This window comes from Python bivittatus, unplaced genomic scaffold (genome assembly GCF_059951505.1).
Source record: "Python bivittatus isolate LINGU-HERP-01145 unplaced genomic scaffold, Pbiv_v1 ctg000580_np1212, whole genome shotgun sequence".
In the NCBI taxonomy this organism is placed as follows: domain Eukaryota; kingdom Metazoa; phylum Chordata; class Lepidosauria; order Squamata; family Pythonidae; genus Python; species Python bivittatus.
Genome location: NW_028277087.1, coordinates 24,476,699 through 24,503,516, shown reverse-complemented (window position 1 = coordinate 24,503,516; position 26,818 = coordinate 24,476,699). Strand labels below are relative to the sequence as shown.

General features: G+C 38.1%; 1 long non-coding RNA gene across 2 annotated transcripts; it reads left to right on the top strand.

Moving 5' to 3' along the window:
* The first annotated feature begins 561 nt into the window (after positions 1 to 561).
* On the top strand, positions 562 to 22,517 carry LOC148214696 (uncharacterized). Of its 2 annotated transcripts, none has more exons than XR_015797705.1 (3): positions 562 to 660; positions 19,687 to 19,742; positions 22,278 to 22,517. It is a non-coding gene; the product is annotated as an uncharacterized LOC148214696 (long non-coding RNA). The 2 variants fall into 2 exon arrangements; XR_015797706.1 differs by lacking the exon at positions 19,687 to 19,742 and adding an exon at positions 18,968 to 19,076 and having other exon boundaries at positions 566 to 660.
* Positions 22,518 to 26,818: the final 4,301 nt, after the last annotated feature.

Here is a 26,818-nt window from a genome sequence, read left to right as displayed (position 1 = left end):
TATTCTTACCTCAGACATTTTCTGTGAGAACCTGTACACATTGCTTAACATCTTGATTTAGCAGTCTGGTATTGGATATTTTTCTTTGTCTCGGCTGGCTGTGAAACTCAAAGGCTTCAAAAGGCATTATTTGCAATTTTCGTGCAGCTTAGAAAGTATTCAAGAGGAAATGAGAGATTTTTTTTTCAGGATGCTGATATGGAAAATATTGTTCAAGCCATGCTATATTTAAACATCTGCCTTTGTTACACATTAAATATTGATCCTTCTTCATCCTGGCAATCATCTGGTTGTGGTGCATATCCCAAGGTAAAAGGAAACAAGGACCTCTCCCTTCCTTGCCACAATGGAGAATGAAGAGGAAGGTTATATCAAGAGAAAGGATACAGTTTCTTAGCAAGATTGCAAGTAAATATATTTTCAGGCCCATTACACCAGTAGAACATGCATCTTGGCCATCCAATGACTTGGCGTTCAGAGAATTTCCTGTAATTTTTGATGTTGCTTTAGCTACAGCCTATTGTATTTACCTGAAGGGACAACAAAAGAGACAGAGGTTGCAATTTGCTCAGAGAGTTGACTGAACCTCTCTGCAAAAAGACAGGGCCATCACTGTATCCTTACCATCTTATTCAGCTCCATCTTCCTGTTCTTGCAGTTGTGAGTGTTCTCTCTTTCTCTCTCTCTCTCTTTCTCTCTCTCTTTGCAAATGGCGAGCTTCTGTTTTCAGAGTATAATTACAAAAGCTGCTGCATTCCAGGGGGTTTCATTGGAACTTGGGGGACGTTCCAGGAGTGATAGCAGGGTCAGACTGGATAAAGGGGCAAAAATAGAGGATTGGCATGCCAGAAACCTGCCCCCATGATCGGCAGACAATACATGTTAAATTTGCTTTTTTGTTGTTTCTTGGGGGGAAGGGGAAAGCTATTTTGGGGGTTGAGAAATTGACATAGTGAAACCCTCAGCTACTGATGAGTAGATAAGTACTGATTAGCTAAGAGAATTTTTCTCATTGGTTGTCTTGGAAGGGCATATTAGTTGTTGATTCTCAGTGACCACTGTAGAGTCACAGGGCAGAAATGCCTGCAGGATCCCAGTAACTAAAATTATGAGAACTGAAATCTTGTTTTGTTTCAGTTCAGAAATCAGAAGATTGGAGTGATGTAAAGGCTGATCTCTGGAAGTGCTCTAGGTTTCTCCCCAAATAATTTACCATTTCAATGAAAAAGTCCTCTTAAATTCCCTGTCCCCCCCCCCCCCCCCATGTCTAATCTTTGTTTTGTGAGAGGTTATCTTTAATTTAGGGTCATATTCTTTTCTCGTAAAGGCAGTAACTATACACTGCCTGAGGCAAAGAAGGAGAGGAAATCTTATCTCTGTGGTTGGAGATGGGAGTTAGATTCATATGGGATGGAAGCAGCACGCTAATTTTCTCAGAATTAAGTTTGATTTGCTCATGTTTTTGTTGTTTTCCAGCTACGTTTATTCCATTCTGTCTCCCTATCAGTTTGCAAATTATTTTCTTAAGCCTACATGACAGTTAATATGCATTTTCATGTGCATTTCTCTTTTATATCCTATGAGATGCTCATTTTTGCGTGTGATTTTCCTAAATACTATGCATATCCTACATTGGAGCCAGAGCAGTATTCCATATTGGTGCATGCCCTCCTACCACTCAATATTTCTAGGTACTCTTTCTACCTGGTACAGACTTCCCCAATCTGGGCACCCTCTATTTTGTGTGGATTTCAACTGCCAGAATGCTCATTTTGAAAGTTGAAATCCATACCTCTGGAAAGTCCCCAGGTTGGGGAAGGCTGTCATAGCACATTGGATTAAATGATCTTCAGCTAGTTGATCTCCTGTTTTTTGCTTGCCAAGGGATCTGTATATTTTGCTGCAGAAGCAAAACAGCTCTGATTTTAACAGTTGACACTTCTATATCCCCAACATAGCAGGCCAACACTTATTTCCTGGTTTCTTCTGTCCAAAAGATTTGGCAGAGACGTTAGTGAAACTTGATTATCATATCTGTTCCTGGTAAGATCTAATTTGCATGAATGAAGTTTCTGCAACTTTCCAGGAATATAAATTGAGACAGACATGATTTTAAAAATGCCACCCATGTTCCCCCTCTTCCCTCCTTTTAATTTTTTTAATGATTTTTTCTTTAACCACCTTGACTCATGAAGAGTTCTTAAACCTCAAAAGCTTACATATAAACACTATTTTGTAAACTTCTAGTTAGCTTAATAAATCTGTTGCTTCAAAATGGATTTGCATTTTTTTCTCTCAGGGTCAACATGGAAGATTTTATTTTTTATGAAAGGAACATCTGTTTTTAATAATATTTGGTTGGTAGGCATTGGTGTTCACAGGGCAAGTGGGCAGGAGATGTCATATATGTCATGATATAATCATGAAAATGTAAGTAATGTGCATCATGTCATTTCGGCAATGACATCATGGTGTGTGTTCTATCACTATTGCTTTTATCAGACACCTATGTTAGCAGGTAGAAATATTATGGAATGGTAGCTATTAGACTGACATTGTCCAAGATATTTCCCCAGTCTCCCAGTTTGTATGGTTGAAATGATCAGCCTCTAACTTTAAAAAGACTTAAGCAGTAAAGGATTATATAGAAATGAATGCTGTTCAGTCTTCAGCATTTCAGATAAATTGTTTTTCTTTATTATTGTTTGAGCTTTTGCAGAATAAGTTAAAATTTGACCTATCAGGTACCAAAATGGTAGTTTTTTACACAGCTAGCTGAAACCTGTAAGTGTAGTAACCAAAGGCAATGTTGATTGATAGAATTCCTATGCAAAACCGCTGACAGGAAGCAGTAATGTTTGTTTATAAAAGGATTAGGCAGTTCTGTGGGTATCTCCTGAACTCTATGACTTTGATAATCATCTTAATTGTATATCCCAGGAAAACAAACACATACCATTGCTGTATACTTCCTGGTTGATTAAAGTGAAGTACCAAAGGCCAAGAGGGGTGTGTTTGTATGTGTGTATGTGTGCATGTGTTTTAAATCTAAACAGTATTTGAATAGCTAGGAAAAAGCAAGTTTCAGCATCTGTGTTGTTGGAATTTTGTTTACTATATTTTTATAGTGCCTTTGTGCTTTATGCTTGTTTAGTTTAAAGTAATGTTTTGGAGACCTGATATTAGAAGGGGGGAAAGAGAGGGAAGGGAAAAATAAGCAAATTAAAGGTATTGTTTCTTTAAAGATATTATATAATTAAGTTACCATGAAGTCATATTCTGGAATGGTAGGAGACAGCCCTAAGAAGCTGAGGAGTGCCAGAAGTAATTGGTTCAAGGCAAGCCAGTTGAGAAGGCCTTTCTCAGAACCTTCAAGGGCTTGGTGTGGGAGACAAGAGCAGGGAACTTACTCTGTCCCTATTTCCCTTGTCTGGGGATATCCTGCTCCCTACGTCTGGACCTTGTCATCTTGAGAATAGAAATTTCATGATCATGGATCCTGTTCTATCACTCAAATCACAAGAAATGTTCCACCTTCTTCAGACTGATTGACCTGCAAACTTCCTTCAGATGTCTTTCTATGCAGCAAGGTCTGAAACCAAGAAGATGAGGGATGTACACATACAGTAGGAAAATTGCTACATTTTCCTTTCCATTTAGAGCCTTTGTGTGTTAAGATCTGAATGCAGGAACTAGTGATGGGCACAGTCCTAAATTATCCATAATGTGTTTTATTGCTTGGCAATGTATAGTAAGAAACCTCTGTTTAATTGGTTGAAAATGTTCTTATCCCACTTTCATCAAAATGAGTCAAAGTAGTTTTCAGATAACTGGTACGCATATCAGTAAAAACCCAGTTACTTTCTTGGCTGAATGGCTTTCAGTCTAAGTGCATGAGAGGAAAACTGCAGTCCTAGTAGTATAAGCATCTATCAGTAGAAGCTGAACTGCATCTCTCCAGCCTAGTGATATGCAGCCATCGAAATCCCAGGTGGAAAAGGTGCTTCAGAGAGACCATTGGTGAATGCATTGCACTGTCAGCAATTCTTTAAAGAAGCCATCCCTTGTCCTGGGTTTGCACGGTAGCCATGCAATCCCAGGAAAAGATGTACAATTCAAGCAACCTTATGTTTATTAATTTTTTAGAAATTATATTTAACACTGATACACACTTTTGCCTCCTTTAAAGATTTAACTTATCTGAACCATCATCATGTTAACAATTTCTAGTTTATAGTGAATAAATACCACTGTACCCAGCTAATATCTATATTTTATAATGTAATTCACATTTTATAATGCAATAAAGCAATTACTTGAAAAAATAAAATGTAATTAAAAAGAAGAGAAAAGATGCTTTTGAGTTAAGGAGGTACTGACAGGGGTGACAAGGTAGTCACTCCCGTCACCATCTCCAAGATCTTTTCCTGAGATAGCACAGCCCAAGAACAGCTATGGCCTTTTTTAAGGAGGTGCCAACAGGTACAATAAGTAAGCCCATGTCATCTCCAAAACACTTTTTATGCTTTGGATCTGAATTGTGGCATATCACTATTTCAGATCATTATAGAATCTTCATCATGTTAATATTCATATCTGGGATGTGTGTGTGTGTTAACTATCTGGATGGTAATCATCTGCTGTGTCTGTGATTAGTTTCTTTCTTTGCTGTTTATGGGCCTGGCGCAATATGGTTCATGGGGTCACGAAGAGTCGGACACGACTTAACGACTAAACAACAACAAAATTTATAGAATGTATGAGTTGCACTATAGCAAAATGTTCATGTTATGAAAAATCCATAGAAATAAAAGTATGGTAACATACTAATAGTTGAAATGAACAGTTAAGCGAAAGAGACTAAATCAAGGGCCCTACAAGGAACAGCTAAGCCACTGAGTTACAATTACTTAATAGTAAGAAAATGAAATGGTTTGTTTTTAATTGTTTTATGTGCTTTTTAAAATGAAACAGTGGTGTATAAATGTGAGAAATCAGTACATGGCAAGTATAGCAATAAATCAACATTGAAATGCTGATAGAAGTACATCATACAGTTCACTTGTGATCTGAGATTGTTGCCTTTGGAAAGGGTTGAAAGTAGGGATGCCAAATCATTTGGGTCTCTGCCACTATTTGCAGACTATCTGCCAAATAGTCTTGTGCAGAAAGCATGGCTTAGTTTCCATCCATAAAACTCTTATCTTTGGATTCATTCATGGAAAAAAGCCATTTGTAAGGATGCTGCTGCTCTCTTTGAAACCAAGGTCGAATCACTGAAGTTTCTCTGGGGGGTGGTCTATAGGGTGGAGCGTCAAGGCCCTGGTGCCATGGGGGAATCAGTCAGGCCTCAGATTAAATTCAAAATATCCCAGAATTCAGCAAGTGAAGTTTTTTCCTCTCCTTGAATTTCCATGCTGGACAAAGGAGCAACTGCTGAATTTAATAAAGCTATAAAGCATACTGAACCCTTTCAGGGGATAAAAAGCGACAGACATAACTGCATTCACTGGTTATTGAGAATTTTGAATTGCAAGTAAAACTTACATTTTTTTTTTCCTTAAAAGAAGAATACCTCTTCAAGGGTTTACCTCTTCTTGTCTGCAATAAAGCAACCTAAGTAGCATTGTCACACCCTTTAGGTTTCTGCTTTACATAGAATCAAGGTGGGTGTTTCTGGAAAAGTACAGATTATTAGCTGTGCCCAGTAGCTTGTTCTATGGAGAAACTGCTTCCATTTTGGCTGGAAGACTGAAAAGTGTGGTGAATTTGGACTAAACTCCTATATTCAGCCTTCCTGGCCCATCAATAGGAGTAGAATGAGTCATTCTAAGCAGATCTTCAGAGTGATAAATTGTTGGCTATAACATATATCTGCACCAGAAGCCATTATGGGCATCTCATAATGCATGACTACGAGAACCTCCCAGAATGACACTGAGATAATCATTGTTTAGCTGGAATGGATCTGTAGGAAGACTTGCAAGGGGAAATCAGAGTTGAAGGAGGGAAAGTAATAGCTATGGATTCTTTGGGTCCTGTTGACCACTAGATGGCAACAAACAATTAATAGTTTTTGGTACTGTATCCCTTGCCTGTCATCCAATGGTCATCCAGATTGTTACAACCAATTGACTAAATTCTTATGAGTTTTGGTTTGTGCATTTCTTTTCCCCATGTTCAGTTTTTATGAAACCAGGTGTCTGACACATATAAACCAGTTCAGTTCTATTTTGAAATAGAACTGTCAGATGCAATTTTATCATTGTAAGCTATATAAATGGTGAATATCCAATATTGGATATTTTTCACAAAATGGCCACCATGAACAGCAAAACCAGTCACAAATCTCTTACACTCCCGGGATACCGTTTGCCATCTTAGCTTACTTTTATCATTTTTCCAGCAAACAGGCTCACTTCCAAGAAAGCATTAGGAAGGAGGTTCAAAAAAGGGAATAGACTTGGACCACAGATTTGTGACTGTTCCTGTTTTATGTACCATCTACTGATAAACTTATAAGACCTAGGCAGTAGCATAATGAAGCAGATGACAATGAGCTTCTTATAAACTTCTTAACTAATCTTAAATGCTAATTTCTTACTCATTCATCATACTTATGTTGCTATGCCTTTAGGTTAGCAGCCCAAAGCACATGTGAGGCAAGATGGAGAAGATAAGCTTGTGTCTAAGTTGTCCTGTGGCAGTTGCAGATCAGGCTGTCTCTGTCTTTATTCTAGAGGGCTAGAGCTTTTACAAGTCTGGATTGCCACTCATTTTTTCTCTTCCTTAGTTGGATATGCTGTAATGTGTCCTGTAGGTCATCTCTTTCCTTTTCTAACTCCTTCACTTCATCCTGCAAATCACTGTGGTTCTGTTCATTTTCCTGCCATTCTACATATTACAACATAGCCTTCTTTGCTTTCTAAGAACACCTCAAGGTCTTGTGTACTTGTAAGTTTTCTTCCAAAGAAAGAGGAATATTAGTGGTTCGCATGTTGCTTACAGACTGCTGGTTTCCCAGTTACTACTATGTAATCATTAATTTTTTAATTTTAAAACTCTAAGGTCAGATGGGGCAGGGCATTGCTGCCCACCAAAAGAAACACATGAGGGCACCTATTGTGGATTGATACAGTATCAGATATTCCAAGCTATTGTGGGAAATTTCATTGGTAGCTTCTAATTGTCCTTAAATTCACTGAAAAAAGAACGGCATTTTTTCTATGACATGTATCTGGCTCGGAACCAGTGGTCCAAGTGACATTAGAAATGGATCTGATGGTGAAATAGGCACTATCCGTTCCTCTACAGACACAGAAAAGAGAGGTGGGCAAGGATATCACCCAGTCCAACTCCTAGAGATTTCTATAAATGCTACAGTACAAGATTCTTACAGCAATCTTACTTTTCTCAGCTTAGAACTAATTCCTGGTGAGTTCAGATGAGCGAGACATTACAACATCTGGCTGAAGGAATATAGGTAGCCATAATTATAGATTCCACTGTTACTCTTCCTTTCCAAATATAGTAAAAGCTCTTTATCTGTTGCTGCTCATATCCTTCTACAAGGCCAAAGAGAACCAGAAAGAGAAAGAACAGCATACAGTATCAGTGTGAAAATGAAAGTTTTATGACATGGGAATTAGTGCAGAAAAATAAAACCCAGTCAGCGATGCATCCTGCTCAGCTCCAGCATTTACAACTTTTTATAGACATCCTTTATAGTCTCTGCACACTACGTGAGGCCAAGTCTGAAACTTACTCATATTCCTCCTATTAAAATTGAAGGATTTTATCTCACTCTAGAATGCCATAACAAAATCATAGGAAAAAGGAGAGGAAAACAAACATGTGTTAAAGTAGCTGCTTGCTAGAGTTCAGTTTGCTAGATTGTGGGAATGCTCTAAGATATAGTACATCTTGACTTCAGCAAAGTATTTGATAAAGGACACCATGACATGCAATTAGCAAGCTAACTAAGATTGGGCTGGATGGCATGACAAAAATCCATTTACATAGCTGATTTGAAAATCATACTTATAGTGCTGAACAGTGGTTCCTCATCCAATTGCAAAGAGGCATCAAGTATGAAGCCAAAAGAATCAGTTCTGGGTCATCTACTCATCAATATTTTCATTAATGATTTGAGTGAAAAGGTAGAAAGAATGCAAAAAAAGAATTTGATGGGAGGGCTAATATTCAGAAGACAGAAATAAAATTCAAAATCCTCTTGATAGATTACAGAAATGGGCAGGAAGTAATAAGGTGAAATTTAACAGAGGCAAGTGCAAAGTTCATTTTGGAAACAAAAATCAAATGCTTGGGTGTAGATGGGAATACCTGACTTGGTAACGATATTTACAAAAAGCTTTTTACAAAATTGTTTTGGAATGCTTAGCTTTGAGGAAAGATGTATTTTCTTTTGGAGCAGGGATACTATAGCATTCTTCAGATACTTGCAAGGATGTCACACAGCAGAAGGTCAGGATCTATTTTTTCTCATTGCAGAATGCAGGACATGGAATAGTTGATTAAAGATACAGAAAGATAAACTGCTTGAATGTTAGGGAAAGAACTTCCTAATAGTAAGGGCAGTTTGGTGATGAAACCATGTATAAAGAAAGGTAAGTGTAGATATTTAAGCTTACTCTCTATGTACCAGAAGACCAATACAAAGGGGTGAACCAAGCAATAGCACATGAAAAACAATTAGGCACCCCATGCAATTTAAATAGCTGACATAATTCTTCCTTGACTCCAAGAAGTGAGCTTGTTATGTAGCCAGATCATCACCAATCATCACCTTCCTGCTGTGACATCAGGGAGGGTATTCCTGTGAGTCCCATCCGACTCTGGCATCTGCTGCATGGAATTAGTCAGAGTCCAGAGATGGTGTCCACTCCCATCCCCTGAAGAACTCTCATCAGCTGCAACCAAAAACCAAATAAATAAATGGAACATAAAGTCACCCGATCCAAATTCAAATAGTAAATCAGGAATAGTTTTTAAAAAAAGGCATCACCAAAAACAATCAGAGCTCACTTAAAACCTTCCTTTTCTACATCTCCAAAGAAGAAGTGCCAAAGGTGGCTGGAAGGAGTCTCTACTTTTGCTAAGAAAGGAAGAATAGCCATTGGATAGTCATGCCCAGAAGCCCAATCAAAGCAAGGTTGTACATCCACCCTGAAAGGAAGGAGACAAAACTGTTCCCAGTTTATTAAAGGAATGCTGTTGGCTTAGGAGTTCCTTTGAAAAACTATTTACTTAGCTTATAAGTGGTGGGTGTTTGGCAGTGATGTCATTGTTTCATACTTTTGTGACATCATCGAGAGAATGGGCCATATGCAGTCTTCCAGTCCATCTTTGGCAACACCCAGAGCCAAAATATGATATTCAGCAACAAAATGCCAAGAAGCAGTTGTGTAACTTTACACATTTGAAAAGACATGAGAAGTATGTATAAATAAATAAATTTTATCTCAATGCATATCTTAACACACCTTTCAACTTCCTTGGGATCTACAGTAAATACTGGGCTTGAACCTAAGAATCTAAGGATGTCTTTTGCTTGTATAGCAGGAATTTCAGGTTTCTTCCCTCCCACTCCAGTCCATTACATACCCTCTGATTAAGGGTCCAGGGTCCAGGGATAGAACTGCTACAACTAAGAGAGCCTTCCACTAGCTCAAGGGGTTCTCTGAATCCCATACATTTTGGAGTAATACAAATTCTTCATTTGCAAAATGAAGAGGTTATTTGAGGATCCTCTTTTGCCATCCTTAGGATCTGCTTTCTTTTGAAAGGAAGACATGAATGACAAAGTAAGGAACAATGTGGCCTTTTTAATACCTCCCAGGCCATTGTTCTATACTCAATTTGTTCTTCTCTCTATATATTATCTACATAGCACATATCTACATAGATATAAGCTGCTCTATTTCAAGCTAAGAACTTAGTTGATTATAATAGCATGAGTATACACAGAGGAGGCTGGCTGTGCAAGCTCACTCATACTTTCAAAGACCGAAGCAGTCAATTAAAAGCGACCCTGATGCAGGCACATATATGTTGACAATATTTGCTGATCTCTGTTTTTGTCATTGCCTGTCCCCCCACCTCTTTCAGTGTCAGCAGTGCGGAGTAAACCAATTAAGAATCACAACCAGATGAGCTAATTCTACTTTATTGTAAAGCTACATTGATAGCTGCAAGTCTGAAAGTATAATCCTCCCCCCTCCACGTCTCCTTTACAGCCCAAGAAACTAGGAAGGGTCTCTTCTGAGCCTCTTGCCCTGCCCACTATCCAACTGCAGGCTATGCTGTCTCTTATCTGACCATTCCCTTGGCAGCCAGTCTCCCAAGGTCTTTCCCACATACCATTATATCCAGCCATTTCCTTACCCTGCCCATAAATGATCCATTTCCTCAAGAGCCAGTGTTGGAATTGGCTAAAGAGGATTGTGGCTTCAGTAGGCAGCCTTATACTGCCCATTTCTATGGGCTTATACTGAACCTCATAACAGCAGGTGGAGGCTGTTGGGTTGTACATCTGGCATAGGATAGGTTTGCTGATGGATTACATGGCCTTTTGCAATGACATTTCTTGTTGACCTGCCTTGAATTTCTTAGCCTTTATTAATATTTAGCAATTTGTATGTGTGGGAGAGAGAAAGAATGAAATAGCAATCTGATACATGTATGTTCTTGTCAGATTTCCCTCTTAGTGATAACGTTTTCACAGAATTCTGCTGGGAGATAATTAAGCTGTGCAAAGAAATGGCTGAGCAGTAGTAATGGATGCGGTTTTAAAAAAAAAACTCCCGGGTATTGGTACTCTCTTTGTTTAAGTACAACTTCAGGTATGGCAGCAAGATGCTGGATATTCTTCAACTACTGAGTGACTGCAAAATGAAGCTATGGAAAGCTTTAAAGGGCTGCTTTGTTTCAGTGCTGCATGGGTCACAGAGTTCTATCAAAGCTTCTGTGTGCAGTCACACAGATCCCCAACCTCTAAAAGAGGGAAATGAAGTTGCTCTACTGCCTTGCAGCTGGAGTTCTTCCTGTGACCTACAGCAAGTGCCAGAGAAGGCCTCAAAGTGATAGAAAGCACCGCAATGTGTCAAATTGCATCATTGTTGCCCCTCAGTGAGCTGAGATTTGACTTCATGGTAAGCGATCATAAAATTGTTTTGCCATATTCCCAGAAGTCGGCTTTCCTTGCTGATACCATGCCAGAACATTTCTTACAGATTTCCAGTGGCTTGAGGAGCCTTCTGGGCACTGAAATCTTTGGACTGAGGGCAGCATGAAAAAGAAGAATCAGGATATAATCCTTTTAGTCAACTGTCAAAACTGATGAATAAAATAAGTCTGAGCCAAAGTGTTCTTGATGCTTGATTCCATTAAGAACAAAGGAACAAAACAAGAACTCAAACAAGGACAAGCAGCAAGTTCTACTCTGATTTAACTTCAGACGTCCTCACATAGCCATATCAAGTTGGCTATGTGATGACATGATGTCAGTTCAGACTAAGGCTTCTTGCTGATTTCAGATGAAATTATTTTAAAATAATGTTCAATAGCAATGGGAGGCACAATTACTCCCTATTACTAGGATCACAGACTGCTGAAAAAAGATGAAAAAGATGAGTGGAAAGCACTCATTCTAGTCTGATGCTGAAGATTATGACAATTAATAAATACATTGTCAACAAGCATTCAGCTCAGTCTGTAAATATATCTATAATGAGTCTTCTGTCTACTGTTGTTATTTCCACCAATCTCATGGTTACATCATAACTTACATTTATCTTTTATTAGTGCCTACCAACAGGGTGGATTGGTACATGAGGTGAACCATAATAAAGCTTATTAAAACTTATTAGAGGAATTGTCTTGTATTTTAAGATTAACAAATTATTTTCTTGAAAGACCACATATTAGACTAGAACTGAAAGCTGAAAGGAGACAGTTAATGGCATGTTTATATTTACTCTTCCTCAGTCTTTAAAGAAATAATACTATAAAATCTACATTGTAACATTAGGGAAGAAAATTAGAAGTATATCTTTCAGGTTTTATAGTATAAAAAGAAAACACAGTATTATATATTTAATGAACATATTTATATATTGACTTTCCATATATTTATTGTAAAATGTCAGAATTGTAAAATGTCAGAAGAAGCTATTATCATCCATAGAAAAAATTACTGTATTTTTCCGTCAATAAGACGCCGCCATGTACAAGACGACCCCCACTTTTCCAACCCAAAATTAAGAAATCAATATTTTAAAGATAGTGCAGAACACATTTTTATTTAGTAATTAGTTAACATTTACCTGATACACTCGGTGGGAGGAGGTCCAAACCGTCTCTCTGCAGCTCTATTTCCAGGCTCTTTTGCATAACTGATTACATTCAAGCACGAGTGAAACTGCAGATAGCTTGTCTCTGCAAACAGACTTCCTCCAATTGGTTTGTTCAGCATCAGCTGACGTCAGTTACATAAGGCTCGTGATTGGAGGAAGTCTGTTTGCAGACTCAGGCTATTTCACTCGTGATTGGAGGCTAGCAATAGGAGGAAGCCTGTTTGCAGACACAAAGTATGGGCAGTTTTGCAACCACGTGGTTCTCTCTTCGGCTGACTTCCTTGAATAAGACGCCCTTCAATTTTTAGCGCAAGAATTTTAGAAAAAAGTATCGTCTTATAGTCGGAAAAATATGGTAACTATAACATCAGGTAAAACTTAAATCAATCAGTTAAATATTATCCAAAGCAGAACATGCAATGAAGGAATAGAACAACTAAAGGCAATGCCTAATCTATCAGTTAACTAAATGCCCACTGAAAGTAAAGTGATTTATTTTGTTGCCTCTGAATCCCAGCCTGGACAAGAACTAGATGAGGAGGAGGAGGAGGAGGAGGAGGAGGAGGAGGAGGAGGTGGCCAGAATCCTGAAATGGTTCTTCTTTCTTTGTAACTCCTGTTTGGCAAATAGGGACAGGGGACAAAAGAAAAAATAGTAAATCTAGAGCAGTGGGAAGGGACACCAGGAAAGATTCACTACCACAAAAGAGAGACATTCTAAGTTCTTTCCTTATAGGGAGTAATCTACTCATGACCACAGATTAGGATCAGGGGTTAGGGAGCAGAGCTTTGATCATGTGGTTATGGACATCATCATGTCTTTTTTTGACCACCCCCCTGAGGACATCCGTAGTGGAGATAAAATGAAGGGAAATCCCCATGTAAGCTGCCTTGAGGTCCTGAGATATAACTCTAAAAAAAAAAAAAAATGAATATGATCAATATGACTTCTAGCTATGCCCCCACTTAGGGTTCCATTCATGAACTTTCTCCAGTTAAACTTTTTTCTAAAGTAGTTTGTTTTCTTGAGGAAGAGAGAGAAACTAAGGGGGACTGGGACAGAGGAATGGTGAGAAACTAAAGAAGTAGCCTGCTTCCAAATTAGGACAGCAAACTCCAGTTGCCTGACCAACCTGTGACATCCATGTTGTGTGTTGACTGTATAGACCAGTGTTTCTCAGCCGTGGCAACTTGAAGATGTGTGGACTTCAATTCCCAGAATTCCTCAGCCAGCATATAATGCTGGCATGCTGGCTGAGGAATTCTGAGAGTTGAAGTCCACACATCTTCAAGCTGCCAAGGTTGAGAAACACTGGTATAGACCCTACCCTAAGTAGGGGAAAGAGGCAAGGAAAAAGAAACAGCAACTATGTAAGAACATAATCTAGTCCCACCTTCTGTCACGTAGTGGCCCAACTGTGCATTTGGAAAGTTCATGAACATGGACAAGAGGCACTAGCCCTCTTTCCATGTACACTTCCACAACTAATATTTAAAACATGGTGCTGTTGTAATATAATTCCAGCGTGTCTCTCCTGTCCATTAATTTGCCCAGTCTCCTTTGAAAACTGCCTAAACTGGTGGCCATCACCACATCTGATGGCAGTAAATTCCACAGTTTAGCTATATGTGGTATACAAAAACACTTCCTTTAATCTCTCCTGAATAGGGTTACCAGATATCTGGACACGCAAAGGGGGACATGGATAATTAGAAAGAAGGACAAATAAGGGGTGGGGAAGGTGGACACACTATTTGTTTAACTTTCTTGGCATCCACAAAAAATATTACAGCAAATAAACTGGAAAAAAAAAAAGTATTTAGGCCTCCATGTATATGAAATTACTTTTTCCAGCAACAGAAAGACAGATTTTTTAATCGCAAATCTTTATTTTCAAGAGCATATGCTAGCAATAATATAGAATTGATGACAATACACTTTTCAAATTTCACCATAGAATCATATGATGAGTCATGTGATCTACAAATTATGGTCATCATAGACTTGAAGGATTAAAGTCAATTGCTGGAATTAGGAAATAAATAAAATAAAGTAAATCTAAGTTGTTGAGTATGTCGACGGATGAGGGAAAGAAAGAACCAGATGATTTACAAGGCCACAATACATGAAAGTTTGAATGACTACTGTTGTGAAAACAGTCCAAAAAAACCCCAGAAAACAAGACACTCAAAAAGCAGGACGATATCTGATTTTAAGGCTAAGACTGTCAGACAGAGGACAAGAGGACAAATAGGAGGATGTGTCCTCCTTTTCCTGGCCACCTGGTAACCCTATTACCCCATACTTCATTGCATGGGTGACAACCATTAAACATGGCCATTTAAACACAGGTGAAATAATGCTTCCTGTGAACTATCTTTATCCTGAGCAAATATCAGTTGTTACGAGAGTAGCCATGCTGTTTCATTCCCTCTGATATTTCAGTTCTACTTTATAATTCCACTGCATGTACAACTGATGACTTTTCTTTCTTTAGTCAATTGTCAAAAGCAACTCCATTCATTCTGTAGTTCTCTCTTTTCAATTACAACTTTCTATATCTTTAAACTAATATTAAAATTATTTTAAATTAATATTATGTTTTTATTCAAGGGCTTTGGCCCATAGACTAAAGCTTTTTCTTCTCAATTAGCAGCAAGGGGGGAAGAGTCCTATCAAAGTTTATTTGTTCATATCAAAGCCCTTACTTGATCTCCTGAAAGAGATTGGTGAATACACAATTAAGAAATTCCTCCTATATTTCTTTCCCCAAAGGACAAAAAAACAACCTGCTAAGGCCTATTAGCATTTCAATATATTTCTCACCTCAGGAAACAAATTGGCTTCCCAGGCTAATTTAGAAAAATATTTCATGCACATGAATATCCACATCATGTGTCACAGCCCACCATATCACAGGGTGGCTGTGCATTTGATTTAATCTGTTGAGGATTGAACAATCAGAGCATTGCATTATAAAGGTCAAAAACATGTAACAATTTTAGCTCTTGCTATAAGGTTTTTGTACAGGCAGGTTCATGGTCCACACTGCCTTTTAGCTTTTTTCAGATGGGCTATTCAGCAATCTGAAAATCCTGCATCACCCTAAATAGAGGTGTGCCATTTCTGTCAGTGTGAGGCCACACCAGGGTTCATCTGACATGTTGAGGGCTGCACTGCAGTCGTGAGTGAGGCCAGGGCCAATTCTGGGAGAGCAGTTCAGGAGTTTTTAGGGGCCTGACAACCCATCAGACAGAAGATACTTTCAAATAAAGGACTGTACTCTGACAATCATTTAAATACAGAACTTTAAAGTAGGACGTATTTCCTGCCTACTTTATCTTGAAAATAATCTTCCTAAAAATAGTGCAAGTCCTTTTAAAATTTGCCCAGTTCAAATCAATTCAATATCAAGTCAGCCTAACTGAGACCAGTGCATATTGTAGCATCATCTGTAGAATTAGGAAAACCTCAGGAGGATTTGGAATAAGTACATTTCCCTGTTTTTTTAAACTGGATTCATTCAATACATGAAGCCTTAAATCATATATTTGCCCGACATACTGAACAAAACTCATAACTACATTTTTGCTTAATACAACATTTGAACCAGATATGTAACATTACATTTATCTTTAATGTGGTTTGTTTGTTAGCATGTAGTCTGAGCCCTACCTTTGTGGTTTATAGCTTATTCTAACAGTTTAATTACTATTGCACAGATTTACTGAAACTAATTCTAGTTCTCTAGAACTAGAGAACTTTTTGAACAGTTTCTTTTTCTGAGTTCTCCCATCAAATACAACACACACACCCCCAAGAATATTTAGCAACTCCACCCCCTATGTTGTTACCCATAAATATGGCAGGGATTTTTAGATGCAACTGTGGCTCTTTCAGCCAGGGTGATGAGTGAATTGGCTCCATTTCTGTTTAGAAAGAAAAGTGCCTGTCAGCTAGCAATCGATAAGAATTCATTTGGATTTCAAAGCAATGGCAAGCAATCAGGAAGAATTCATTAGGGAGTTTGTAAGCTATGTCATACACTCTTCCGCAGCAATTCCGCCATCACTCTGCATTCATTAAGTGCTATTTTCTGTTGGAAATAATGAGCTGTGGAAACACTGTTAGCAGAGACTAATGGAATAAAAATGCATTTCCATATTGTAAATACTTTCTGCTAGAGATCTTCACTACTTGTACCAGAAAAGATATAAAAGAACATCTCCCTCCCCATCCTTCACCTGAACTTTGCTGGTTGAGTGAGTACACCTCAATTAAGTATCCGATTAGAGATGAGCAAACTCAGAATTAGAATTTTTAAGATCCTTCTGACTTAGTGGCTTCAAAATGTCAATGGTTTAATTATTGCATTGTTTCCAAGCGAGTACCATTTATTCAGGAATGCAGCTACTTAGCAAGAGTTTTACTGTAATTGGATCTGTGTAAAATTCCTCATCCGTTATTACAGTGGAGGTTTTTATAGGATATTTTTACTTCAGACACAAAGATTACTCCTCCCTTTTATTCTCCTCTCCTGCATGTGTGTTTCAAAGAACTTGGGTTTTTTAAAAAAATATTTCTTGATCTTTTTAAATATTATCTTAAAGATTCTTTCCCAGATTGGAGCCAATAAGAGAGAAAGTGATACAATTCTAACAGAAACTCAAATGGTGTTTGCAGAAGGTATATTCTAGATAATGGTGAAGCACATCTGGGTGCATCTGAGCACCCAGAATCTCCCAGAAATAGCACTAAGGGCTAGACTTCCTTGGTTCTGGTATAAAGAACATTCAATGTTGCTTTTTTTTTTTAATGGATGTTCCCAAGACCTCATGATTCTTTGTCAAAATTCATCTAGCCATAGCCAGTCATCTGCAGAAAGATGGCAGTTGGATCATTTTGTCATGTCAACTAAATCTCTCTCTCTCTCTCTCTCTCTCTCTCTCTCTCTCTCTTTACTTGAAATTCTTTAGCTCCTTTGAATGTAAGTTCAGACTGATAGATGAGAGGGTTACATCATTACATAGAATTCTAATGAATTCTAATGCATAGAAGTCCTTAAATACAAATTTTCCCCTGTGAGGTATGATTCATCTCCATGCATTTCTTCTTCTGTGATAGGAAATGCCAGCTCTTAACTCAGGGTGATAATTTTCTGCAATGCTAACTGAGAAAGGGCTGTGGGATAGGTACTATATATATTTTGCAACTTTCTCACAATGCAAACAATCTGGCTGCATTTTTGTGTGTCTTTTTGTAATTGATATATCTTCTTTTGGGAGCTCAAGATGGCATCTGACAAGGTCTTTTTCATAGCTTTTCCTCACATCATAATATGCCAGGTATGTTGAGATGATGGATAGTGATTGGACCAAAGTCACTCTAGGTACAAAGTCACTGAATACAAAGTCAGGTTGTGTCCAGTCCCAGGTTAATGACTAGTTTTCACTGTCCTCCATATAAGAGACTCATAGTTATGGAGTGTATATGCTAAATCATATCTGTAAAATACAGATATGTCCATTAGTAGCATTAATAATTAGATAAGGTGATAGGGATAATTTTTTCTTTCAGAAATGTTTGTTTAATTGGAATTTGTCCAACAACTGTTGTTTTCAATGTTGGTTGACACCATGTAAGACTTTCAGTCAATCTGGCATTTGCTCTAACGTTTAACGACATACAACAGCCATCCATTTCCTCCTTTAGTTCCCTTCAGCTCTGGAATCCAATATACAAAAGACTGAATCTTAATGAATCAGCTTCTCACATAAGAAGTAGATTGTATCAGCAAAGATTATCTACCCTTCCCCTACCATATTTGGATGTGTGTGTGTGTCTGTATGTGTGTATGTGTGTGTGTGTGTGTGTGTATATACTTGGCATTAAAACAGCATCCTTTTCACTGAAATTGAGATGAATGTGTAAATTGTTTCCTAGACTACCTGCCCAAAACATGTTCAGGAGACCACAGAACTAAAGCTGAGAATGCCCCCCCCTTTTTTTTTTTGCAATACCATTTATAGACTACAAATATGGTGGACATTTTCATTGATCATTGCAGTGGTGTGTGAAAAAAACTTCAATTTTCAGTGTGGGAGCTACAGCATGACCAGTGAAGGCTCAGATCAATCTTACATCTTTCTTTTGTTGTTTATTAAACTTTTTTTGCCACCACAACAAATATCAGCACTTTGGTCTATAAGTCTAGCAGCTATAACTTCTCCCATACTGAATTCCTTGAAATGTGTGTGACGCCGTGGCACCAAGTCTACTCAGAAGTGTTATGTACTTAGGGAGGAGAATCTGTTTTTAATCAGCTCCTAATAGTGTTAGGATTCCTCTTCTGGATACTTAAATCCATCCATATGGTTTACTAGAGACTCCAGTTAGATCATAAAGTAAAATAAAAGTTGCAACTAATCCAAGAACATTTACTTTACTGGAGGAAGCTCACAGGTGTGATAAACAGTTGATGACTTCTAGTAACTAGAACAACACCAGAAATCTGGACAAAAGGTTGAAGCAATAATAAAAGAATGTGCCTCATTGCATTCATGGAGACAATGTCTTTCTGCCTCTCCTATTAGGTAGCACACTGGCAAAATCCTTATTCTACCCGTGATTCCAAGACTGAAGTAAAAACATTCAAGTATCCATACTGAGACAAATATATACAAGCCCCCAAGTCAAATTCAGGTCAGCTCCTGGACACTTCTATTCCTCCTATATTTCTTTCAAATTTCTTTCAAATTCCTCCTATATTTCTTTCCCCAAAGGACAAAAAAAAATTAAATTAAATTAAATTAAATTAAATTAAATTAAAATAAAATAAAATAAAATAAAATAAAATAAAATAAAATAAAATAAAATAAAATAAAATAAACCTGCTAAGGTCTATTAGCATTTCAATATAATTCTCACCCTAGGAAACACATTTTGTTGGCGGCAATACGGAAGTGATTTGTAATTGCTTTCTTCTGGGTTATTACTATTACTATTGTTATTATTGGTGGTGGTGGTCACATAGCCAGATGTTTAGACTGGATTTGGCATTTTTATCCACCTATTGAGTCCTTCCCAAGGACCTTGGATAGGCAGATGTTGTTTGATGATGTGAAAGGTATCGTCGCAGGATGTAAGCTGTTTCAAGTAAAGCTGCCTTTTTCAACTGACTGATGGTGATTTTGTCAATGCCAATGGTCTTCAAGTGGTGCACCAGATGTTTTGGGATTGCACCCAAGGCGCCTATTACTATTGGTGCTATCTTTGCATTCTTTTGCCACAGTCATTCTATTTCTATTTGCAGGTCGTTGTATTTTGTGATTTTCTCCAGTTCTTTCTCTTCTGTTTTGCTGTCTCCAGGTATTGCAATGTCCACTATTCAGACTCTTTTGTCTTTCTTATCAACAATTATTATTACTATTACTATTACTATTATTTCCTAGGATTGCTGGATTTTTGGTGTTCTCTGAGCTTGCTTCTCTTCCTGTCACACTGACAAATTCAACCTCAATTTCAACTGGAAAATTGTAGAATCTTAGACCAAGCCAGATCCAAAATTGCAAGAGAATACCTAGAAGCATGGAATTTTGACAAATCAGCCATAAACAGAAACATTGAGATACCCAAAAGGATACCATGGTTGATGGTATCAAAAGCTGCTGAGAGGTCAAGAAGAGCAAGGATGGATGCATTACCCGCATCCTGCTCCCACCAGAAATCATCCAAAAGAGAGACCAGTGCTGTTTATGTCCAATATCCAGGCCTGAAACCAGACTGAAAAGGGTCCAGATAATTCATTTCATCCAGGATCCTCTGAAGCTGCAATGCCACCACCTTCTCAACCACCTTCCCTAAAAAGGGGAGGTGGGAGATTGGATGAAAATTGTCCAGTATGGTGGGATCCAGTGATAGCTTTTTGAGGGGGGGAAGCAGCAGCGCCTCTTTAAAGGCTGCTGGAAACACTCCCTCCCTCAAGAATGAATTCACTATTGCCACCCACATGTCACCTCCTGAGTAGCCTTAACCAGACAGGAGGGACATGGATCTAGTTGGCAAGTGGTGGCATTGACATTTCAGGGGACCCTGTCCACTTCCTTGGGTTCAACCAGATCAAACTGTTCCCAGATAGCAGGGTAAGTCCGTATCTCTATAGGCCATGCTGCACACTTGGTATCCAACTGGGACCAGATGATGTTACCTAGTCTGGTGAAATGTCTGCAGGAAGAGAAGCAAATTCAGAGAACATCAAGCACCCAAAAATTCAACCTGAGCTACATATATTCACCCTTATGGCAGCAACAGGATTATTTTGTGGTCTCCCATCCAAATAATACCAGCCTGATTCTGCTTGCTTCTCAGTCCAGACAAGGGCAGCCAGACAATGCATCTGCTGAAACCGGTGCATACACATTTCTTATGGATCAGAGCCACACCATTTCCTTGTGCTAACCTAAGAATAGATGGCTAGGAGCACCAACCGACCTATTTCTCCCAGCCAAGTCCCCATTACATAGTTTCATCCATGATCAAAATACAACTATTCTCAGCTTTATTTTAAACTGGTTGAATAATACAAAAGAGCAAAGATTCTTTGACAGGATGAAATCACTTACTAAGGCCCAAAAGTTGACAAGCCTTGTTTACCATGACAAAGAAAGCATTTACTGTAAATAAAACATAAGACATATATGATAGCAGCATCCCCTAAACCTTATTAAAAATCTGTAAATATCAAGTTAAATATTATTATATTATTGCGTGCCTATCTACTATACTAGCCCATTGAATGGCTTTAGTAGTTAAAGTCTGCCTGATGATGATGATGATGCTTGACTTATAATGCTGTGTTTCTGTTCACATTACCTTTCTGATCTAATTTAAGTAGGAAATTTTAATCTGTCAGGGATGCTACTCCAAATAATTCAAAATCTGTATTCAGATTTCTGCTGAATATTTCTGCTGAATCCCTACATAATGCTAATTACGCATGAGTGGAAGGCTTTTGTTTTCACTTTGATTGCTTTGTAAAGGGAGTATTTCTCAGCCCACTCTGTTTTGCTCTTCCTTTCTCTGAACAACATTTTCTCTTGATAGAACTGGCTTCAGACAAAAGGCAATGTTACAGCTTTAATGAAAATTTAAAAGTCAATGAGACACAAACTGAAAAAGAGAGGGGAAGAGAGAGAGATGACCCAAGATGAGAATAGTCCAATGAATAAATTCAAACCATTTAGAGAATGTTTGGAAAGATCAGAAGGGCACCTTTGCTTGCAGCATTTTAACGAGCCTTGGAGAATTAGCAGGAGGCCTGAAAAATGAATGGCAGAGGCAAAGAGTAATTCGGTCGCCATCACTTGAGGGTGATGAATGAGGATGTGTCGTAGCCTCTGGAGAGAAGAGTAATCTTTTCTAAAACAATTGTGTTTAGTCTACACAGGAGGGAGACATATTGCAACAGTGTTGATGTTGGGGATTAATGAAATGTTCATGGGGTACACTTTAGAATTGCCTCTCTGGATCAAGCCAGGGATCAGAATAGCATTGTTCCCTATTGGATCTGCTGGGTCCTCAGAAGAAGCCCTGAAAATGATAGCAACTCCACATTAATGTTCTAGGTAGCTATTAAGATTGAACTTCTGCCTGGCTCAGGAAACATTTGGGTGTTTCAGTGCTAAAAGCCAAATATACTCAATAATACTCAAAATATGTATATACTAATAGTTGCTATCCTGGCTGCTATTCCCTTTGTTAATTTCACTGAGAAATAGGACAGTCTAACAAAGCTGACTGAAAGGTGTTGGTAGATCATCAGTTTGGTAACAAAGAATGCATAGATAATCTTTTCTCCATCTTTCATTTTTACTTAAACTACACTCTGAGTATTATTTACTGCAGGAAAAAAGGACCATCAGGAGAAGAGATCCAACAAGAAGAATGGTTCAGAGATGTTGGAGCCCTCCATCCATTCATTTGCTATTTTTTTCCCCTCTCCCTCCAAGAGAAAAAGAGAGATGCACCACCAGGAACCAGGGCTGGCTGTTTATATTCTATATTGCTCAGAACAATTTGAACTAAAGTGTTCACATAGGGTGCATTTAATATGTGTTGCATGCTTGATTAGTATTGGTAATACTTTTTTAAAAAAATAAAAAAAGGTTTCATTTTGTGGTTATTGTCAACTCTATTATTCTCTTATATTATCAATGATATACATAAGTGCTCTGTTCAAATTAAAATGAAGTTACTATTAAGCTGGTGGTGTCCTTATGAACCTAGTTATATAAACTCCCTGAACACCAGCTTCTAGAATGAGCCACACACACAAGTTAATGGTGGTGAATGGAATTCACGAAGACAATGGAAAGCACAGGACACAGGATACATTAGGCCCAACACCTCAACACCTCTTTTTGTAGCTCCCCCATGGGGAAAAATGTGTATGTGTATATATATACCCCGTGTGTGTGTGTGTGTGTGTATTTATGTATGTATGTGTGTGTGTGTGCATGTGTGTGTATACACACACACACATACATACATGCTGTAAAAAGCTTGGTATGCTGATAAAAGTCACATGCCCCTGGTTATGAGAATGTACTTTCCTTTGTCCATTGCAAACCTAATGCAAACTATTGAGAACATGAGAATGTTCCTGCTGGAGTAAACTGTCCTTCAGTAATTCTACATCCAGATGCTTTAAAAAATACCAAAATAAAGCATGAGGCAACAGCTCATTGTTGTTTGATCTCAGTATCTGGATTGAGAGATATACTGTATATCTGGTAAACGTAATAACAGATCAACAGATCAGAGAGAGAATTATTATTGTGCACTGTCCAGATTATTTTGTGCTAAATGTTATAAACTGAAATATCTTACACTTTTTGATTACGCTCCTTTTTGTAAAAACAGACCAGGGAGGGTCCCATAACTCTCTGGCAGAGAAAATTATTTATATTCAGAAGGTTCTAGGTTCAGCCTCTGGGATTTCATACACATTATACAGAAGATTGGAATAATTGAGTTGATCTCCAAAGATTGAAACACTTTGTAACAGCAAACGATGCTAGATTCATCTTTAGGTAAGATGACTGAACATGATTTAACAGTATTGGAAGTAAGTGGGCATGGATAGATGTGAGTTATATTTTAAGATATATAAAATCTGAATTAAGATTAATGGTGGTCTTTGGAGTGGGCTATAACAACAGCCTTAATATGACAGCAGAAAGTCCAGAGATTAAATACAAAGTATTATTTTACCTACTAATTGTCTACAGTTGTTTTTAAGGTTCAATTACAACAATCTCTAATAGATTTGGTGGGGGAAAAATGAACACTTACATGCTGTGATGACTCTGGCTGTGTAACTCATGATTCTCCCATTTCAATGTAAATATAAAACCGCCTATGGGAATCTGGAATCCTAGAGACTTGTTGAATTACAATTCACATGGTCAAAACATATTGCTCTCAAGCAGGTACATGCTGTAGATAAGTGAGGGAGGCTGTCGGAAATTAAAACTGGCAGAAGGGAGGCAGGCAAACAATATACATATTGAAACAAGAAGATTATGGTAATGGGGGGCATGAAGTGATGGGTGAATTCTCTCAGGCTCCCTCAGCTGCTACTCCCAGTTTTGCCTCTCCATTGTAAGACATTCTGTGGTTATGAAAAAAAGAAGATGGTGCCTTTTCTCTTTTCCTCTTCTCCATATCTTCTGTTTCTCTCTCTGTCCCCTCCTATCTTGGGTATTAGGAAATATTGTTTCCCCAGCCTGCTAATCTGAGACAGAACCGGGACAGCAATACTATCAGCCAGCATGAGATGCAGCTGATCTGGGGAAAACCCAGGGTTAATTATTTAGCACTGATTGATTGATTATGTGCCATCAAGTCATTTTTGATTCCTAGTGACCAATTATTTAGCATGTTATTATTGTATTTCACCTGCCTGAAAAGAAGTAAGGTGGCAGTGGGGTTTTCTGCATCATGGGACATATAACTTGGTTGGCTTTGATTTGGGAGAGAGTAAAGGGCACCTTTTGCTACACTTTCTCTAGCAGCAAAATATCCTCCTGAGCTGTCCTTGAGGTGCATTATTTGACATTTCTCAGTTGGAGAGCTAAGCGACATTGAAGGTGAAGAGAAGTGAAAGAAGCTGAAGCTTGTCAAGTTCATCTCTTCTGAGATTTTTGTGCTTTTATATGTTGCAAGGAAAAACAGTTCTGTGAAACTTGGCTCTCCTATTCCTTGCAACGCTATGGTGGGAAGAGGGGAGATATGCTATTGAGGAAACTACCTTTCCCAATCATGCTGGCAGGGAATTATTGGAACTATTCTCCTGATGTGCAATACATCAGGAGAATAGCAGGCTAGAGAAGGCTTTGTTCATAGTCTTTGTTCATAGCCCATAAATTAGATTGAAGAGTCAACATAGCATTCTATGAATTCAGCTGTATCGCTAGTGGGGTGTGTGTGTGTGTTTTTCCTACTCCCCCATTTCCTTCCTTAATGCCACCTTTGCTGCTTCTGTGAAGAAGGTCATATCTTAGTTCAACATACCATAAGTTAAAGAGATCCAACAAGGCAGCCTCAAAAAAAAGAAAGAAAGAAAAAGAAAAAGAAAAGCTGCAATGTGGGAGTTTAACACTGTATAGATAGTCATCCCAGCAATATAATCATTAAACTTTGTCAAGTGTAAAAAAAGAAATGACAAAACATTACCCTAGAGCAACTTAGAGTATCAGTGCAACAATGAAACTGCTTAAAATGGTTTCTCTGGATATTTACTTCCTGGTCTCAAGTTAGTGATTGGGTTTCATCTCCTCGAAGACCATGGGTTCATAACTTTTATGGGGAAGGAAGGATTAGAGGAATTCACCTTACATGACAGATTCCTGTATCTTAGCTAGCTGAAGATGAGTGGAGAATTTGTAATGAGGGACCCAGGAAAAAATTACAATAATTCTGGAAAATCTGTGAGAGATGTAGCAAGGGTGTTTTATTAAGATCTTTGAGTTACAGATGTGAAATATCCTTACTCCAAAATTGCTTGTGACCAAATGTGTACCAAGAATGTCCAGATTCCTATTTTGCCAAATCTGTTCAAGACCATTACTGTATGCAACTCATAATACAGATGTGAAATAGGCATTTGTGAGTCTTTAGCTGTTACTAGCACATGCAACACAGCTGCCCTTCTCCACTGGAGGTTGGAATTTAGAAGTTTGTGCATATCTCATGAAGCCCAGCAGGAAAGGATTACCTCTGCCTTAGAAATCTCTCAACTACCATCTGCCAAGGTAAGTGCACAACGTCTATCTTAAAATAACAACCATCTGTAACCTCCTATCTCTAGAAGTATTGTCTTTCTTATTTCCAGGGCTGTCTGGGGGGTGATGGGACTTGGTGAACAGCACTGAATTGGAAAGTTGTTACATGCTAGTGCTGTTATGTTCATTTCATTCATGTGTCCCAACCTGGAGGTATAAATTAAAAGGAAGCAATAGATGGAAGGGTTAGATTTCTTTATGGAGTTCACAGGGGGAGTGGAGATTATCTTATTTTTTGCAGATTTTTTTTTAAAAAAAATCATTTAATTTTCATTTACTTTAAAGCCCTTGTAAATGTGTTCAGAAAGGGTCTATACTTCTCACATAGTACTAGAGCAACTCAGAGTGTTAGTGCATCAATGAAATTGCTTAAAATGGGTTCCCTGGATATTGAATGTGTATATCCTTGTGAAGCCACAATAATGGTACATCCAGAACCACTCCTGCCCCCAAGTTCCCCCAAACATTCTTATTTTGTAAAAATAGAGGTAATTCTCTCATATTTTTGGTGCAGCAGGATAATTGGTCACTTGTTTTATTTTATTAAATTTATTATAGCCATCCACTCCAGAAGTCTCTTGACTTAATTTCTACTGTGGATGCTTGTTTTCCTTGCTATTTATTTATTGCTCATATTGCCCAGGCAATATGACTCTGGGTGACCATATAAATGCTTTTGAAAACCATCCACAGCATCACAAAACACTCTCCTTACCTATCTATCTGCCACTCTGCTTCCTGGAATATTTTGAGAATCGGGTAGTATTGATTTGTCCTGCTCATGCAGAACTGATACTGCATAGGTGGTACAAAAGGAGGAATATAAATTTAATAAATAAATAAATAAACTCCCCAAAGTTTCCAGGAAGTGGGGAATGGAAAGCCATTTCCTGTTAACCATACTGGCAAGTTGGTTTTGATTTTATTAGGATCGTTTGGTTTTAGTAGGATCATTCCTCCTCTGCTTTAAAAAAAAAAAAAATTAAAAAAAATCCAGAGTTTATCATTTTCCCACTCACCTGAGATGGAAAGTTTTCACCTCTTGCTCCCAAATAGCCCACAGGATTATCCTGCTGGACTCCAGATATGTAAACTTCTCTC